The 17,328-nt window shown below is 42.5% G+C and overlaps 1 pseudogene; it reads right to left on the bottom strand.

Moving 5' to 3' along the window:
• LOC125613168 overlaps positions 1-17,328 on the bottom strand; it is an 84,952-nt pseudogene continuing 67,624 nt past the window's right edge.

Here is a 17,328-nt window from a genome sequence, read left to right as displayed (position 1 = left end):
TTATTGATTGTTGCCTTTATGGGAAAGTTTGCTGTCAAGAAAAGGCAGGAAAGGAGGAATCCTGTCACTTCTCATGTCAATGACCACAAATACTCGCCTCAGAGCACCCTGAACATTAGGTTTCCGAGGCCGTAGATGAGTGGGTTCAGCTTGGGGTTGATGACAGTGTTGAAAATCCCAACCCCTTTATCCTTATCTGAAGCCTCCTCTGAACCCAGACGCATGTAGTTGAAGATGCCTGTCCCATAAAAAAGGCAAACCACGGTGAGGTGGGAGCTGCATGTGGAGAAGGCCTTCTTCCTTCCCTCAGCTGAGCGGATTCGCAGGACTGCAGCTGCCACATGGATGTAGGAGCTGATGGTGAGAACCACAGGGGTTCCTGCCATTATGAAACTCACAGCGAAGAGCAGCAGCTCGTTGAGCTGGGTGCTGGAACACGAGAGCTGGAAGAGCTGGGGGAGGTCACAGTAGAAGTGATTCACTTCTTCGGGTCCACAAAAGTTGAGAGTAGTTAAGGCCACAGTATGGGTCAGTGTATTGGTGAAGGCACAAGCCCTGATGTAGCCACCAGTATCCTCTGGACTTTCTGGCTCATGCGGGTGCTGTGAGAGAAAAAAATCAAATTACATATGGGGGAAACCAATTCGAATCTCAACTGATTTCTAAACCCAGACCCTCAAAGCTAGGAGGTACTGGCATAATATATTTCAAGCTCTGAAAGAAAATGGATGCCAACCAAGAATTTTATATCCAGCAAAATTAAGTTTCAGATTTGAAGATAAAATTAAAACATTCCTTGGTAAAAAAAGTAAAAAGTATCCACAACTAGAAATCCTATAGTACAGAGCATTCTCAACAAATATCCCATGAGGATGAAGTGGGGAAAAAAAAGTGAAAACCAGCAAAGGGAGAATCTACACTAAAGGGACATTCAACCAAATGAAAAACTAAGATAAATAAAAAACAAAAATAAATCAAAATGACAGGGAATACAAATCATACCTCAATAATAATAACCTTGAATGTTAACGGCCTAAACTCATCAATCAAAAGACATAGACTGGCAGATTGGATTAAAAAGCAAGACCCAACAATATATTGTCTTCAAGAGACTCACCTCATGGGCAAAGACATCACAGCTGAAGGTGAAAGGATGGGAAAAAACTTATTACTCATATGGATTGCGTAAACAAGCAAGGGTTTCCATTCTCATTTCAGATAAAGTAGACTTCAAACCAGAGTTAATCAGAAGAGACAAAGAAGGACATTTCATACTTCTCAAGGAAAATATATATAGACAGGACATAACAATTATAAATATTTATGCCCCAAACAATGGAGCATCTATGTACATCAAACAAACCCTTCTCAATTTCAAAAGTCAAATATACCACAATACAGTAATACTGGGTGACTTTAACACACCTCTCACTACTGGACAGATCTTCCAAACAAAAACTAAATAAGAAAACTATAGAACTAAATAATACAATCAATAATTTAGATTTAGCAGACATATATAGAATATCAATAAGTGAATATACTTTCTTCTCAGCAGCACATGGATCCTTCCCAAAAATAGACAAAGCAATTCTTAGTAAATACAAAAAAAAAAACCCCAGAGATAATACTAATACCCTGTATTCTATCAGACCACAATGGAATGAAATTAGAAATCAACAATAAAATAAAAAATAGGAGCTACTGTAACAAATGGAGACTAAATAACACACAATTGAATGATGAATAGATAGTAGAAGAAATCAAGGATGAAATAAAAAATTCTTAGAGGTAAATGAGAACCCTGATATAACATATCAAAATCTATGGGACACTATGAAGGCATTACTAAGAGGAAAGTTTATTGCATTGAGTGAATTCATTGAAAGAATAAAAAGTCAACAAATAAATGATCTGACACTATATCTCAAAGCCCGAGAAAAAGAAAAAAAATCAACACCAAAAGCAGTAGAAGACAGGAAATAATTAAAATCAGAGCTGAAATCAATGAAATCAAAACAAAAGAAACAATTGAAAGAATTGACAAAAGAAAAAGTTGGTTCTTTGAAAAAATAAATAAAATAGATAAATCCCTGGGCATGCTAATGAAGAGAAAAAGAAAGAAAACTCAAATTACTAAAATACAAGATGAAGAAGAAAATATCATAATGGACACATATGACATACATAAGATAATTAGAAACTATTTTGAAAATTTATACTCTAATAAAATTGAAAATATCAAAGACATTGACAATTTTCTAGAGACATATGACCTACCCAACCAAGAAAAGCCCAGGACCAGATAGATTCTCAGCCCAGTTCTACAAGACTTTCAAAGAAGAATTAACACTAATATTCCTCAAAGTATTCCATGAAATAGAAAAGGAGGGAATCCTTCCAAATTCATTCTACGAGGCTAATATCACCCTGATACCAAAACCAGACAAAGTCACACAAAGGAAAGAAAACTTCAGACCAATATCCTGATGAACATAGATGCAAAAATTCTTGATAAAATTCTGGCAAATCACATACAAAAACATATTAAAAATACAGTACACTATGGTCAAGTGGGATTCATCCCAGGGATGCATGGTTGTTTCAACATATGGAAATCAATGAATGTAATTCATCATATTAATAGACTTAAAAACAAGAATCATACGATCATCTCAATAGATGCAGAAAAAGCATTTGACAAAATACAGCATCTCTTCATGTTTGAAACACTAGAAAAACTAAGGATAGTAGGAACATACTTCAACATTATAAAAGCTATATATGGTAAACTCAAGGCCAGCATCATTCTAAATGGAAAAAAATGAAAGCATTCCCACTAAAAACTGGAACAAGACAAGAATGTCCTCTTTCACCACTTCTATTCAACATCATCCTTGAGACTCTAGCCAGAGGAATTAGACAAAAGAAAAAAACTAAAGGAATACAAATTAGGTAAAGAAGAACTCAAACTATCACTCTTTGCTGATGACATGATTCTATATCTAGAAGATCAAAAAATTACACCAGAAAGCTTATAGAACTAATAAATGAATTCAGCAAAGTAGCAGGATATAAAATCAATACCCATAAAGCAAATTCATTCCTATATATTAGCGATGGATCCATTGAAAGAGAAATTAGGAAATATACTCCATTCACAATAACCTCAAAAACAAACAAACAAACAAATAAACAAATAAAATACCTGGGAACCGATCTAACAAAAGAGGTGAAAGACCTCTACAATAAAAACTACAGAACACTAAAGAAAGAAATTGAAAAACCTCAGAAGATGGAAAGATCTCCCATGTTCCTGGATAGGCAGAATTAATATTGTAAAAATGACAATACTACTGAAAGCATTATACAGATTTAATGCAATTCCTATTTAAAATCCCAATGACATTCTTCATAGAAGTAGAAAAGGCAATCATGAAATTTATTTGGAAAAATAAGACACCCAGAATAGCTAAAGCAATTCTTAGCAAGAGGCATCACAATACCAGACCTTAAACTATACTACAGAGCTATAGTAACAAAAATGGCATGGTATTGGCATCAAAGTAGACTTCTAAACCAATGGTACAGAATAGAAGGCACATAGACAAATCCACATAAATACGGTTATCTCATACTAGACCAAGGTGCCAAAAACATTCACTGGAGAAAAGATAGTCTATTCAACAAATTGTGCTGGCAAAACTGGAAATCCATATGTAGCAAAATAAAATTAAACTTCTATCTCTCACCATGCACAAAAATCAGTTCAAAGGGGATCAAGACTTAGTCACTAGAACAGAAACTAATAGAAGAAAAATCAGGCCCAAACTTTAACCATGTCAGCCTAGGATCTGACTTCCTTAACAAGACTCTTAAAGACAAGAAGTAAAATCAAGAATCAATAAATGGGATGGATTCAAATTAAAAATCTTCTTCTCAGCAAAAGAAACATTTAATAATGTGAGGAGAAAGCCTACAGATTGGAAGAAAATCTTTACCACATGTACTCCAATAAAGCATTAATCTCTAGGAAATATAAAGAACTCAAAAAACACCAAAAAAAAAAACAAAAAAAAAACCAAACCCAATCAATAAATGGGATAAGGAACTGAACAAACACTTCACAGAGGAAGAAATACAATTGATCAACAAATATTTGAAAAAGTATTCAACATCTCTAGCAATTAGAGAAATGCAAATCAAAACTACTCTAAGATTCTATCTCACTCCTCTCAGAATGGCAATTATCAAGAACACAGGCAACAATAAATGTTTGTGAGGATGTGGTGAAAAAGGTACGCTCATACATTGTGGTGGGACTGCAAATTGGTGCAACCACTATGGAAAGCAGTATAGAGATTCCTCAGAAAATTGGGAATGGAACCACAATTTGACCCAGCTATTCCCTCTCCTTGATTTATACCCAAAGGACTTAGAATCAGCATACTATAGTGATGCAGCCACATCAATGTTTATAGCAGCTCAATTCACAATAGCTAAACTATGGAACCAACCTAGGTGTCCCTCAATAGATGAATGGTTAAAGAAAATGTGGTATATATACTCCATTAGATTTTTAGTTGAAGGAGTTACCATATTCCTAGAGTTTGTTCTCTCTCTCTCTCTCTCTCTCTCTNTCCTAGAGTTTGTGTTCTCTCTCTCTCTCTCTCTCTCTCTCTCTCTCTCTCTCTCTCTCTCTCGGCAGAGCATGAATTTATGCACCCAACTCCACCAAATAATAGTCATTTCAATCCTCTGGCCCTTGTACCACACTTGACTGTCCTTCCAAGAAAGAACTAGTAGAAACCACGGTGTCTTCCCCACACACTGGGATTCATCTCTTGAGTCCCCGAACTCTTCAGTATATTTTGACATATCAGACAAGAGAAAACTAATTGATAAACTTTGTGAACTTCCCCAGCTCTGCAGGGCCTTAGGAGGCTCTCCTCCAGCAACTATTTCCATTGAGACAGCCAGGGCCAGGATTGGGGACTGAAGTCCTTGTGAGTTCCATGAACAGAATTCTCTAATTAGCTCCCAAATGAGGGTTTAGGATAAAGCAGCCTAGGGGCTGAGGGAAGCCCAGGGATTTGCAGATTGTCTTCTGCTAATAAGACCAGGGGGAAGGGCCACCAAGAAAGAGTTACTTTCCTTTTGGCACTTAGTCTGAAAGGAACTGGGACCTTGGAGAGTGGAGGAGCCAATTAACAATGCGTGGTTTCAGTAGTGTCATTAGCAAGACTCATTAGCCATGTCATGAGGGGAGGGAAAAGGTGTTGATAAAGAGAAGGCCTGGGCCTGGGCCAGCCATTCCTTCCTTTTTTGCCTGGTTATTGGTATTTTCATTCTTGCTCTCTTCAGCATACCCCACTCTCCTGTTCTCCTGCTCTTCTTTCTAGCACAAGCAGTTTTTTTTGGATTCCATATTAATAAATCCATCTGCTTCATAGTTTGCAATGGCTGTCATTTTATAATCATGTCCTGATTTCTCTGATCAAATCCCCTAACTTAATTCTTTGGGTGGTTTCCAGTTTTTCACTACCAAGAGACTCACTTTGACAGGACTTTGCAAATTTTCCTGGAATTTTCAACAGTTTTATAAATTTGACAAACTTCAACTAGGCAGATTGTTTCATTTGACTTTCCTACCTATTTAGTGTAAGAAGGCCACTTCCCTAATCCTAACCAACCCTAGATATTACCATTCAAAAAATCTTTATGATGTGATACATGAATCATTATTTCCCTTGTTGTTTTAGTTTGCACTTCTTTGCAAATAAAGCTGAGATTCCCCTCTTATATTAATGCAAATATTAACATTTTGTCATAAATGCTACAAATATTTTTCCTATTACAGTTTTAGCTCTTTAATGTTAATGGTGTTTTGATAGTTATATAGTCAGATATATAAATACTTACTTCATGACTTGTGTCTTTGCTGTCATGCTTGAAGTTATTTTCCTTGTTTAAAGTTTATAAAAGTTTTATTTTCTATTATTTCTTTTATGATTTTATTTTATATATTTCATATTTTATAATTTTTTATCCAAATTCATTTTAGTACATGATATATTTTATATATATCTTTATATTTTTAGCTCTATAGCTTGTGTCCCAAAATTGTTCCCAATAATAATTTGAAGTGTCACCTTTTAAATATATATATATATATATATATATATATATATATATATATATATATACACACACACACACACATACACACACACACATACATACATATATGTGTTGTGTTGGTCAGATTTTTGTTGCTGTGACAAAAATACATGAAAAACTTTAAGGAAGAAAGACTTATAGATTTATTTTGGCTCACAGTTTCATAAGTTTCAGTTCATGTTCAGTTGACTCCATTGTTTTGAGCCTTAGGTGAGTTAAAACACGATGGTGGAAGGATGTGACAGAGGAAAACTGCTCATCTCATGGCAGTCAGGAAGCAGGAGGTGGGACATGAACAAGATATAGTCTCCAAGGGCATCCCCCCAGTGACCTATTTCCTCCAGCTAAGGCCTACCTCTCAGCAGTACATTCAGTTATCAATGGATTAATCCACTGGTGAAGTCAGAGCCCCCATGACCCAATCCCATCTCCAAAGCCCCACCTCTGAATAAGTGTTTCATAGGTGAACCAAGCGTTGAACACAAGAGCCTTTGGGGATATTCTAGATCCAAAACACAACATGTACATTAGCCTGTGTTTGAGCCTTATATTCTTCATCATTCTGTGTTGGTCTATAGCATTGAGACAAAGACAAATGACCTCATGTTTGCATGTGTGTAAGAAGCCACAACACTGAATTTGTCACACTTTATCTCTGTCAATTAGTGTTTCAATTAGTACTGTTTTAGTCAGGATGAGGTTGGCTATGCTGAGGTAACAAGTAACTTCAAAATCTCAAGAGATGAACCCAACAAAGTTAATTTCTCAATCATACCATATTTTCATATGGAAAGAGTGCTGTGTTCCACCTATTTAATGACCATAATGACAGAAAATTGACAAAAGCTCTACCACCTTGAACTAGATCCCAACACCCCCAAGGTCACTGCAGTCAGACCATGGACCACTTGAGCTTATGACCCCAATGTAAGTGCAGGAAAGGCTGAGAAATGCAAGTGTCTCTACCAGAGTTTCTTTAATTATCAGCAACAAAAATCAACTAGCTTGCTTTACACACGCAGACAAGTATTGTAAAAATGGAGGAGATCACAGCACCAAATAGAAGTCTGAAGAGCCAGCTTTGAATGGAGAGAACTTGGGAAATATCAGAGGTTCTGGAGAACAGGAAGTCCTTGAGTGTCTATCTTGAGCAGCACCCCTGGAATAAATGGTCTCTAGTCTTTTGTTAGTCCTGTGTATTTCCATTCAAGAGTCAAAACCCCAAGCACTAAATGTGTACGGAAAAGATCTGATGGAAAGATCCTTCAACAATCCTTTTAATTTAATATTGCACAAAAGCTAGGCACATGGTTGTTTTTTTAAGTTGTTGATAGACCTTTATTTATTTGTATGTGGTGCTGAGAATCCCAACCCGGTGCCTCACACATGCCAGGCAAGTACGCTACCACTGAGCCCCAGCCCCAGCCCCCTAGGCACATGGTCTTATTGTCCTGAACCCAGATGGTGTGCACCAGGTAAAGGAAGTAGTTTCCACAAAGCAAATAACAGAATGATTAGAAATGGGGAATGGGTGTAGGATGGCCAAGAGGTTGATATTCTCATCTTCTTTTTGATTTTTGTGGTTCCAACTTAGCTAAGCCCAAAATATTATGGTAATTGTTGTAGGGACCTATTCCTTCCTTTGAAGTAAGAAAATTAGGGAAATAGGGAATATTTAGTTGGGATTTCAAAATGAGAAATCTCTCACAGTCAGAAAATATTTCAGAAAAATCAGATTATAATTTATCATATTACAGTCCCCTCATGCCATAAGAGCTTGGAAACAGCAAAAAGAAAGATTTAAAAATTGTTAGTTTCTATGAAAATGTTCCTCAGACAATAGTAAAGGAAAACAGGAAGTACTATTAACAACCCCAAGAATATGCAGCACTCTATCTTAACTCCATTATGAGGATTTACACATGTCCAACTATTTCTCATTGCCTCCTGTTTTTGCATGCCTGTTCACACACATACAAACTCTACAACACTCTTGGCAGATATTCTTAAGTCTGTGAATGAAGTAATCTGTCACCATTCTGAGCTCTGTGCTTCATAATGTGCAGAGGGAGATCCCAGGTCAAAGGGAACAACCAGTTCAGTTGAATATTGTGGACCATCCCTTCTCCAGCTCATCCCTCTAGAGACATTCAGTCTCATGCTTTGATTGGGAATGGAGGCCTTCCCAGCAAATGTTCTTTGTCATCTCATTAGCCAGGACCAGGTCCTATGCCAAGAAGAATGAGACAAATCACATGTCAAGGAATGAGGTTACCCTGAGACTGGTGTGGACAAATCAGCCCCTGTGGTGGGTAAGGGGACCCTCTCTGAGATCAAAGGATTTCCACCTGTAGTCTAATAAACTATGGTTTTATTAGTGAGAGAATAAGAGAGGTAAGGAAGGAAACAGCCACCGGGTGGGCCACCAAGAGTGGCTTGGGATAGTCTTAAGCCATCCCCCAAACTCACCCCGGTTTCCTGTCCTCCCACCTTGCTTCAGTTCCTGGCTGTCTCCTCCTCTCCACCTCCCCACAACTACTAGTCAGTTATGATGTTTTCTCCTCAGCTCCCTCACTTATCTCACCTGGTGGGCACCTAATCACCTGTAAAAGTTAAGCAGCATTTTCTCAGATGCCTCTTCTGATTCACTGGGTCTGGAACAGGCCTAAGAATTTGCATTTCTAGTAAGTTCCCAGGTGACACTGCTGCTGCTGTTCTGGGAACCACAGTCTAAGAACCGCAGCTCTAAGTACGTGTCATTCTCTAATTTGATCCTTTCTCTCCCTAGAAAATACCACACTCTTCAGGTAGGAACATGTCAGACTGAGTTGACATCACAGCACCCAGCATAGAACCTGCCACACAGAGGGATCCCAGCCAATTTTAATAATTTGTATTCCATTCTGTTTGTCTTTGGTCAAATCTCTGGCTCTTTCAAAAGCTCACTGGTTCTTTTTAAACTAGCATAATCCTCAGGAAAGAGATTCTCCTCCAGGCATTTCATCTGGTTCTTTCACAACTCAGTTGTTGAGGAAATGTGAATACCAACCTCACTGCTCCTAGAAGAGAGTCTTTAGAAAATAATGGCCTCTCAGGGCCACACCTATAGACCTGGTGCAAATCCTGGCTCTTGCATCTACAAGTTGTAAAACTTTTGGGAACTCACAACTCAGCCTCAGTTTTACCATCTATAAATGAATATAATAATGTTGTACTTCATGGAACTGTTAGGAATTTTAAATGATGATATATTTATGAGAAACAAATGTAATGCCTAATAGACATTCAATAAAATGTAGCTGTTAGTATTATCATTGCTATTCATTTAATTAGTTTATTCTCCCTCTGCCTCACTGAGACCATAAGGAACTTCGGGCTCTGAAATTTATCTCAAGAGAATCCTTCATGCCAGGCACAGCGGTGCACATCTATAATATGAGTGGCTCAGGTGGCTGAGGCAGGAGGATTGCGAGTTCAAAGTCACCCTCAGCAAATTAGCAAGGCCCTCAGCAACTTAGTGAAAGCCTGTCTCAAAATAAAAAATAAAAAGGGGCTAGCAATATAGCTCAGTGGTTAAGCACCCCTGGGTTAAATCCCCAGCACCCCTCCCCCCAAAAAAAATCCTTCAGATTTCATACTTTTTTTCCTGGGGCTTTTGGTGAAAGCATTTATCATTGGCATTACCACTGTGAACTGCACAGTGACTGCTGGGCCATAGACCAGGGAGATGAGAGCAAAGTGAGGATCATAGGTGCTTCTCTTGGGAAAAGACAATTCAGGACAGTTGAGACAATGCAGATAGGGAGACAGTTAAAAAGCCAACCCCCAAAGAGTACACTCTTATTTCATTCAGATGGAGTTTATGAACAGGTTGGTGATAACAGACATCACATCAATGGTTGTCTCAGGGTGGGAGATGACTAGAAAATATTATGAGGAACTTTCTAGGATAATAGATATATATGCCCTATACCTTGACTTGGATGATAATACAAGTGTGTATATTTGACAAAAATTATTAAACTAAACTTATTGATCTATGCACTTTACTGTATATTTGTTATATCTAAGAAAATAAAAATAAGAAAAGTGTTAACATAATTACTCCCTCATGAGCAGATGGCCACATAGAGTTTGCAGGCTACTGTGAACAGGAGAAAGATGTCCATGTGCCTGAAGATCTGGAAGAAGTAGCCTGAGCTGGGTGTCCTGCGTTGTAGTGGGTCTGCTCTGCATCTAGATGTCCAGCAAGGCCTTGTGCATGGTGGTAAAGGATGTAAAGGATGTCTACATGGAACTGGTTCGAGAGAAAGTAGTATATCCAGGTGTAGAGACCGTGTTGGCACCAATGACCAGGACAGTGAGCAAGTTCCCAGCTACATGTCCATGTCCATCCATGTGATCCTACTGCCTCACCTGCCCAAGCTGCTGGGATTACAGGCGTGCACCACTGCATCCAGCTCATTTTTTGAGACAGGCCTGGCAAAGTTGTTGAGACTGGCTTTGAACTTACAATCTTCCTACTTCAGGCTCCCAAGTCACTGGGGTTACAGGCATGTATACCTTGCCATGGTATATATCATCTTTGGAAATTACTCCACAAATCATTTTAAACCATGCAACACTTGATATTCATTTATTTACTCATTTGTTGGGGAATTATAACTAGGCTGATATAAAGTGGAATTTATTTAAAATGGTTTACATTAAAGAAAACAAGAAAGGATCAGACCCTGGTTTAGAGTTGACTATACTGTCCAGAAAACAGGCAGGAAAAGACAGGGGATCACAGGTACACCTCATGTTGTTGTAGAGAGATGCACTTAATAATCAAAGGAAATTAAAACAAGATTTTCCATAGGCCCAAAATCAAGAAAAAATAATACTAAATAATACAAATATTTCACAGTGTTGATATAGTCATTGTTGACAAACTAGTTACAGAAATCGTCATCTATTTAACTCTAAATTTTCTATCTGGAGTTTTAAGAAAATTTCAAAGAAAAGGGGTTCTTGGGGTGCATCCCCAGGACAGGGGGATGACTGCAGGCAGAGAGGTACCAAGGCCAGCCTCAGACATGTCTGTCACCCTCACCATCACTCCCAGGCCCCAGACCACACACCTACACACTGTAAACAGACCCACATCATTAACGTTCTTTATTTGAACTTAAGAGAAGGAGACAGGGAAGGAAGTGCTGGCATGTTCTGTCTTCAGACCGTGTCCAGGGATGCACTGGAAGGCTGGAGTCTGCCTGTGCTCCTCTGCTGTTTCAGTTTCCCCTTCTGGCACTGATCCTTCTCCGCATCACCCAGGGATGGTTAGCTGAGTGCTCTAATGAGCAGACTCCAACTTCAGCACCCGACACATCCATGTTCGCGTCTCTCTCTGGCCTCAAGGGTTGGCGGGTGAAGAGGTGGGACCTTTTGACCCATGCAGACATTCAGGGACCCTGGCTCCCTCTCTTCAGCAGCTGGGCCACTCTGGAGCTCTGGAACCCCTGAGCTGTAGGGAATGATGAGAGAGGGAAGAGAGGGAACTATGGAGGACACACCTTCTTTAGTAATTTGTTCAACATTACAATTATGATTAAATAACTTGTGGGCATGTCCACCTTGTGGAATATTGTAATCATTACGTGAATGTCATCTTGTTAATTTCTTTTTTAAATTTAAGGTCTGTGGTTAATAATGAAAAGAAAAATAAATTCTCAATATTAGCTAGAGTTATTGCCCAGCATTGCAACTATTGATGCCTACATTCTCTCTTCCCAAACTGAATATTTACTATCAAGGATGCATCCCCACTTTTACATCATTGTAATGAAGGGATTATCAGATGCCATTCACCCTTATTGATGTGCCAATGAGGAAATAGACCCAGAGGGGAGAAGTGACTTGCCCAGGGTCAATCTGCAATCAGGACTTGGATGTCTCACTCACGCACAGACTTCTCTGACTTTCCTGGGAGATCAACAGGGCTGGTCCTACCAAAGAAAGTGGATAAAAGTTGCCAAATGAATAGTTAAGCTGGAGAGGTTTATCCCGTAAGAAGGGACCGTCAGCTCCACAAGCATTATAAGGCAGCCAGACAAATGAAGGGCATGGGACAGAGAGAGAATGAGCTTGGGAGACATTGGTCTAGCCTGGGAAATTGAGTGTACTCTCTAGATCCAGGAGGATGCTCTGCTTAGGTCAGAGAGGAAGTCGGGATAGTCAGGGGGCTTTGAAATGAGGAGCAGAAATCATCTTGCCTTGGCACAAGCTGGACAGGACTGAGATACTGGCATTTCCAATCTGGCCATGGAGTGAGGGCAGTACTACACAAGTCCAGAAAGAGCAGCTCTACCTGAGGCTCAGCTGCCCCAATCTCAATCCTGCTGTCCTGGGGTGACTACCAATACCTGTGGCTACCCATTCCCTTTCTTGACTTCTGGGGCCAAGGTGGGTGTGGGGCCCAGGGAAGGGCAGGGCTGCTAGGCCCATACTGGGAGATGGACATCCAGGTCTCAGTTCTGGTACAATGTTCTTCTCACATGGGGATTGGGAGGAGCAGCTCCTTTGTGAGCAAGGAGTCACATGGTGATGTTGCAACCTTAGGGGTGATGGTGGAAGTTCCACATGGAGAAAGCCAGGGAGAAGAGGACTGGGTCTCCTGGCCATGGGTTTTTAACCAGCCCTCTTGGGTCTTTCCCTAAGAAGGAAGCTGATGAGTGACAGCATTACTCTCTGAGCCTGGTGGGTTAGCACAGCCAGCCACCACACTGAGGACTGTCAATCTCAGTTCCAGAATCCCAGACACCTTCATTCCTACTCTCCCACTCTGTCTCTTTAGCAGGGTAGGTGAGGGGAAGCCAGGCTGGCTGAGGGCTGAGGGGGTCCTCATGGGGCCAGGGATTGCGAAAACTGCTGTAGTTCCCCATGGAGTTTCCTGGTTAATTAATTAGTGGGTGACCCCCCTCTGTTCTGACCTGCCTGTCACCCCTCCCATCATTGACTCTGCAGCCAACTCCCCTTCTGCTGCAAGCAGACCAGCCACCCTGGGTCTGTGCTGTGGTGGCCAGAGCCTGATCATGCCCACAGGTGAGTTGACAGGCAGGAGACTTGTTGGCGGGGAGTAGAATAATCACAGGAGAAAGGCAAGGTAGGTAGGTCAAGTGCCCGAGGGAGGGAGTTAAATAAGTACCTGTGGCAGATAGCACAGGGAAGTGGCTAACCACAGGTGGGATTCAGAACCTAGAACTGGAATCCTGGCTCATCCCCTGGTTGCTGAATGGCTTCAGGCACAGTCTTCTCCAGGTGCTGCTTTCCCAGCTTGTGACTGGTGTTGAGAGAAATGGTATTTATGAATCATTACCAGTTGCCTGATATCAAGACAGGAAGGGGAACTCCTTGACGATGTCTTGCTCATCTCTGAATGCCCCTCCCTTTCCTTCTGCTCCAGTGCCTGCCTGACACGGAGTAGACACAACAGGTAAGATGGTTGAATAGATTGTTGAAGAGAAGTGAGTGAGATGTTGGCAGAGAGAATTAGAGGAGGGGAGGAGATGATTGAAATGGGAAAAGCTTATTTCAAGCTAACAGTGTCATCAAGGAGAAAGCTATTTTGCACCCTATTGAGAGAACAATCTGGACTGTCCAGGAAGAGACTGGATTCATGGAATTGGATAGAAGCCCCCAGGACTGAGAGTGCAGGGGCCAGTGATGGTCTCCCCTGTGCACCATTGCCCACTACCTCTCTAATAAGGCAGACAGACCTGAGCAAGGGAGGGTGGGGGAGGGAGCAGCCAGCAGGCGTTTTTGTGTGAACCTGTGTTGAGTCCCACTATGTCTGGGAGGACCCCCTGAGGTCTCTATGTCTCTGTCATTTATGTGACTGTGGGGATCTGTGTGTACATCTTCATATGTAAGTGGCACATGTGCTATGTTTTCTGTAGTGCATGGATCATGTCTGTGTCTGTGTGTTAGTGACTATGACTGTCCGTGTGTGCTTGCATGTGTGTGATCCTGTCCTAGTGAGTGTGAGCGCATGTCTGGCATGCTCATATATCTAGAGGTATCAAGATATGCCTATGTCTTTGTGCAGTTGTGTGCCCTGCGTACTTCTGTGTCTTGGTGTATCTGAGTGACATTGTCTGCAGTAGGGTTTAGGGTAGCAACTTGTGTGGAAGACAAGGTACTAGTTCTACATCTATCTGATGCATGCCTGCTTCATTTTTATATTTTAAGTGAGTCCTTCTTACCTATTTCAAAGCAGCGTCTGTAATATCTGGGCCTCAGGAAAAGGGCCCTGCATCAGCAGAAGCAGGTCGGTACCCAGGAACCCCAGTCCTGTGCCAGACATTTCAGGGGGAGCTGACATAAATCCAGTGAACCTATCTCTCCATCACTGAAAGTAGTTAGGAGGTGGCTGGGGTTGACATTTAATAAGCACCTACTATATGCTGAATTTTGCTTCAAACACTATACCATGAAGAGGGCATAATGATCCATTTTTAGAGAAAAAAAATGTAGTTCAAAGACATTAAGTAACTTCCCTAAATCTTCCCTTGTAATTTCTTTTGTATGTGTTATTTATTCTCTCTAAAATCATCTTCCACCCTTGTCTGTCCAGTGAACACCTTCTAGCTGGCCCTGCTCAAGTGCCACCTCTTCTCTGGAGCCTTCCCTGACTGTCGAGAGTGTTAGGGAAAACCCCTGTGCAAGACCAAGGGTCAGATGGGAAAAGATATTTGTCATCAGAAGCCTCATCATCTAGTGGGGAAGATGAGCATCACAGCAGAAGAAGTCACTTTAGTGTCAGCAAAGGAGGGCCGAGTTCCAAATGAGAGTTACAAGAGATAGAGGAGAGAGGCAGATGTGGGGGCTGCAGGGTCTAGAAAGGGCACGGGGCTTCTGCGAGGAAGTGGAACCAGAGTTGGATATTGGAATAAGGTAGAAAAAGCATTCCAGGAAGGGTAGAGAGGGCAGGGGAGGCGTGTGAGAAAGCTGTTAGTGGCAGCACAAAGGCCAGCCTGGCTGGGGTCAGGGGAAGCAGCAGCCTATGGAAGCAGTTGGGGGGAAGACTGGAGAGAATATCGGGAGCCATGTTGGAAAGCCTTGGACACCGGGCTGAGCAGTCTGCACTGAATCCAACAGGCAGCATGGAGACTGGCTGGGCAGTAAGCTGAGTGGGAAGAGCATCGCTCAGGAATTCCCAGGGCCCTTGCAATTATGTCTGTCTACCTCTGTCTACATAGTACTGTTGTCCCAACCCACAGGAAACACACTGAAGTCTCTGGGAAGAGACAGATGATCACCATCTTCCTCCAAGAATGGGGACACCTCTGGCCAGGAGAGAGACCAGCCTACAGACTCTGAGGAAGGGGTTGAGGTCTGACATGCTGCTTTTCAGGTGACAGAAACCAACATTTCTCTGTTATCTTCTTACCATGTGTTCTATCTTCCTCCCACCCCATCTCCATCCACACTGCATTAAGTATTAAGGAAGAAGAAGCCACATTTTAGCTCCAACTCTCCCAAACACAAAAAGTATCTTCCTTTGCTTTACATTCTATTACACCAACTTGCTCTGCCTTTCCCATTCCAAAAGTGATCTTGTACTCATTCTTCCAAACTTAATTCGAGCCTCAAAACTTCTTTGGAATCTTCCCCAAATCAGCCAGGCCAGGGGTGCTTACCTGCAGGCCATAGAGGACACTTGTCCATAGTGAGCCAGGGGTGCTCACCCACAAAACCTGAGCACACTGGAAACCTGCGGGTGAGGGGCACTCACCTGCAGGACCCAGACAGGAGACTGCGTCCTGGTGGGAGACAGAAAACAAGCATCACCCCACAAGACCCTGAAGACACTGGGCACTGGTGGGAGTGGGGCACTCACCCACAGGACCCAGACAAGGTGGGGGGGCTGTGGCAGCACACCCACGGGCACCATGCTGGGAAAGGGGCACTCACGCACAGGCCTCAGAGTCCTTGGAACATTGGGGAGAGGATCCCTCAGCCCCATGTCTCAGTTACCTGAGTGAGGGTGGTACAGTGCTGCTGTTTCACAGGTGTCACAAAGTCCTCCCTGATGGCAGGGAGCTATTTTTTGCCAGGTTTCCCACTATCCTGCCAAGGTGGGTATTGTTCCCGATCCAGAGGTATCAGAATGAGTTTTCATGGAGCCAAGAGTGCACCCAGTGGCAAGTAACAGGAGATCCTGACAACAGTTGGAAACTGGCCTTTCACAAACTGATCCCAGGGACTTCTGAAATCCTGGGCATGATTCCATCATGCCCAAAAGAACAGCCTCCTCAGAAAAATGGCCAGGAAATGGTGGCTCAGGCAGAATGGATTCCCATCCTCAGAGCTTTTTGAGGTGAGGTCTCCTAACAATTTTATTGTGGTGAAAGGTTTTGTTGAGAGCCTATATGTAGAGCCTCACCAAAAACCAAGCAGGCCAATGCAAAGACGAACTGCCCAGATTGCTCCAAGTTTACCAGGTGGTATTGACAGGAACCCACAACTCAGAACAAAGAGGTTGCCTACACCTAGGAGAAAAAAACACCGATTCACACAGTCCATTCCAGGCACCAGATGGGATGAAAAATCAGAGAGGACGGGCCCTGGAGGGTGAGAGAACCACACCTAAAAGACCCAGAGAAGACTGAGCACTGGCAAGAGACAAGAACATATATAGGAACGAAAAGAGACCATTAGGGCACTGCTGGGAAAGGGGCGCTCACCCACAGGACCCAGAAGACAGCTCATCTGCACTAACCTCAGGACACGGAGGACACTGGGGACGCGAGGGCGAGGGGCGCTCACCCGCGGGCCCCAGAGGTCAGCGGTCCATAGCGAGCCTGGGGGGCTCACCCCAGAGGCCCCTGCACACCGCGCTCAGGCGGGCGAGGGGCGCTCACCCGCAGCCGCCACCCCCCACCCAGGACAAGAAGCCTGCTGGGCCGCCCCTCCACAGTCGGGAGCTCTCACCCACAGGACCCTGAAGACACTGGGCACTGATGGGCAAGGGGCGCTCACCCAAAGGCCACAGTGCCGAAGGAATGCTCAGGATCCAGGGACCCTCCCAAGCAGGACCCTGGGGAAAGGGAACAGGGCTGGGACCAGGCGATGGGGGTGGAGGCTGCACCCTGGGCTCCCCCCCCC

The sequence above is a fragment of the Marmota marmota genome, unplaced genomic scaffold (assembly GCF_001458135.2).
Source record: "Marmota marmota marmota unplaced genomic scaffold, marMar, whole genome shotgun sequence".
NCBI lineage: Eukaryota > Metazoa > Chordata > Mammalia > Rodentia > Sciuridae > Marmota > Marmota marmota.
Note: the sequence above shows the minus strand (reverse complement) of the source record. Positions and strands in the feature narration are given on the sequence as shown.